Raw genomic sequence first — 2,889 nt, 5'->3', positions numbered from 1 at the left:
CCTGAGACTGAGTGCTTCTACTGCAAGCAGACTGGTCACTGGAAGCGGAACTGCCCCAAGTATTTGGCGGATAAGAAGGATGGCAAAGTGAACAAAGGTATATGTGATATACATGTTATTGATGTGTACCTTACTAATGCTCGCAGTAGCACCTGGGTATTTGATACTGGTTCTGTTGCTAACATTTGCAACTCGAAACAGGGGCTACGGATTAAGCGAAGATTGGCTAAGGACGAGGTGACGATGCGCGTGGGAAATGGTTCCAAAGTCGATGTGATCGCGGTCAGCACGCTACCTCTACATCTACCTTCGGGATTAGTATTAGACCTAAATAATTGTTATTTGGTGCCAGCGTTGAGCATGAACATTATATCTGGATCTTGTTTGATGCGAGACGGTTATTCATTTAAATCAGAGAATAATGGTTGTTCTATTTATATGAGTAATATCTTTTATGGTCATGCACCCTTGAAGAGTGGTCTATTTTTGATGAATCTCGATAGTAGTGATACACATATTCATAATGTTGAAAATCAAAAGATGCAGAGTTGATAATGATAGTGCAACTTATTTGTGGCACTGCCGTTTAGGTCATATCGGTGTAAAGCGCATGAAGAAACTCCATACTGATGGACTTTTGGAACCACTTGATTATGAATCACTTGGTACTTGCGAACCGTGCCTCATGGGTAAGATGACTAAAATGCCGTTCTCCGGTACTATGGAGAGAGCAACAGATTTGTTGGAAATCATACATACAGATGTATGTGGTCCAATGAATGTTGAGGCTCATGGCGGATATCGTTATTTTCTCACCTTCACAGATGATTTAAGCAGATATGGGTATATCTGCTTAATGAAACATAAGTCTGAAACATTTGAAAAGTTCAAAGAATTTCAGAGTGAAGTTGAAAATCATCGTAACAAGAAAATAAAGTTTCTACGATCTGATCGTGGAGGAGAATATTTGAGTTACGAGTTTGGTCTACATTTGAAACAATGCGGAATAGTTTCGCAACTCACGCCACCCGGAACACCACAGCGTAATGGTGTGTCCGAACGTCGTAATCATACTTTATTAGATATGGTGCGATCTATGATGTCTCTTACTGATTTACTGCTATCGTTTTGGGGTTATGCTTTACAGACGGCTGCATTCACGTTAAATAGGACACCATCGAAATCCGTTGAGACGACGCCTTATGAACTGTGGTTTGGCAAGAAACCAAAGTTGTCATTTCTGAAAGTTTGGGGCTGCGATGCTTATGTGAAAAAGCTTCAACCTGATAAGCTTGAACCCAAATCGGAGAAATGTGTCTTCATAGGATACCCAAAGGAGACTGTTGGGTACACCTTCTATCACAGATCCGAAGGCAAGACTTTTGTTGCTAAATTCGGAGTTTTTCTAGAGAAGGAGTTTCTCTCGAAAGAAGTGAGTGGGAGAAAAGTAGAACTTGATGAGGTAACTGTACCTGCTCCCTTATTGGAAAGTAGTACATCACATAAACCGGTTTCTGTGACACCTACACCAATTAGTGAGGAAGCTAATGATAATGATCATGAAACTTCAGATCAAGTTACTACCGAACCTCGTAGATCAACCAGAGTAAGATCCGCACCAGAGTGGTACAGTAATCCTGTTCTGGAAGTCATGCTACTAGATCATGATGAACCTACGAACTATGAAGAAGCGATGGTGAGCCCAGATTCCACAAAATGGCTAGAAGCCATGAAATCTGAGATGTGATCCATGTATGAGAACAAAGTGTGGACTTTGGTTGACTTGCCCGTTGATCGGCAAGCAATTGAGAATAAATGGATCTTCAAGAAGAAGACTGACGCTGACGGTAATGTTATTGTCTACAAAGCTCGACTTGTTGCGAAAGGTTTTCGACAAGTTCAAGGGATTGACTACGATGAGACCTTCTCACCCGTAGCGATGCTTAAGTCTGTCTGAATCATGTTAGCAATTGCTGCATTTTATGATTATGAAATTTGGCAAATGGATGTCAAAACTGCATTCCTGAATGGATTTCTAGAAGAAGAGTTGTGTATGATGCAACCAGAAGGTTTTGTCAATCCAAAGGGAGCTAACAAAGTGTGCAAGCTCCAGCGATCCATTTATGGACTGGTGCAAGCCTCTCGGAGTTGGAATAAACGCTTTGATAGTGTGATCAAAGCATTTGGTTTTATACAGACTTTTGGAGAAGCCTGTATTTACAAGAAAGTGAGTGGGAGCTCTGTAGCATTTCTGATATTATATCTGGATGACATATTATTGATTGGAAATAATATAGAATTTCTGGATAGCATAAAGGGATACTTGAATAAGAGTTTTTCAATGAAAGACCTCGGTGAAGCTGCTTACATATTGGGCATTAAGATCTATAGAGATAGATCAAGACGCTTAATTGGACTTTCACAAAGCACATACCTTGACAAAGTTTTGAAGAAGTTCAAAATGGATCAAGCAAAGAAAGGGTTCTTGCCTATGTTACAAGGTGTGAAGTTGAGTAAGACTCAATGTCCGACCACTGCAGAAGATAGAGAGAAAATGAAAGATGTTCCCTATGCTTTAGCCATAGGCTCTATCATGTATGCAATGCTGTGTACCAGACCTGATGGTGTGCCTTGCTATAAGTCTAGCAGGGAGGTACCAAAGTAATCCAGGAGTGGATCACTGGACAGCGGTCAAGAACATCCTGAAGTACCTGAAAAGAACTAAGGATATGTTTCTCGTATATGGAGGTGACAAAGAGCTCATCGTAAATGGTTACGTTGATGTAAGCTTTGACACTGATCCGGACGATTCTAAATAGCAAACTGGATACGTGTTTACATTAAACGGTGGAGCTGTCAGTTGGTGCAGTTCTAAACAAAGCGTCGTGG

Source organism: Triticum aestivum, chromosome 3A, assembly GCF_018294505.1.
Source record: "Triticum aestivum cultivar Chinese Spring chromosome 3A, IWGSC CS RefSeq v2.1, whole genome shotgun sequence".
NCBI classification, from domain to species: domain Eukaryota; kingdom Viridiplantae; phylum Streptophyta; class Magnoliopsida; order Poales; family Poaceae; genus Triticum; species Triticum aestivum.
The sequence above is the reverse complement of the archived record's forward strand: the minus strand, read 5'-3'. Positions refer to the sequence as shown.